Here is a 210-nt window from a genome sequence, read left to right as displayed (position 1 = left end):
AAGTATCTTATTCAGGTGGTAGAGTGTGAGTTGGGTCAGCTGCAGTGGATGGGTGTAGTTGGTTGTGGCTGTTTACTACCCAAAGTAGCAAGGATTGCTACTTTTTTTTTTATCCATTTTTTGTCCATTTTAATGGACACAAGCTATGTCTGTGACTGTATGTCTGTGTGTGTCTGAGTGTGCGCATATCAGTTGTTGTTCAGATACTTG

The sequence above is a fragment of the Neolamprologus brichardi genome, chromosome 12 (assembly GCF_056152115.1).
Source record: "Neolamprologus brichardi isolate AB-2024 chromosome 12, ASM5615211v1, whole genome shotgun sequence".
Taxonomy (NCBI): domain Eukaryota; kingdom Metazoa; phylum Chordata; class Actinopteri; order Cichliformes; family Cichlidae; genus Neolamprologus; species Neolamprologus brichardi.
The sequence above is the reverse complement of the archived record's forward strand: the minus strand, read 5'-3'. Positions refer to the sequence as shown.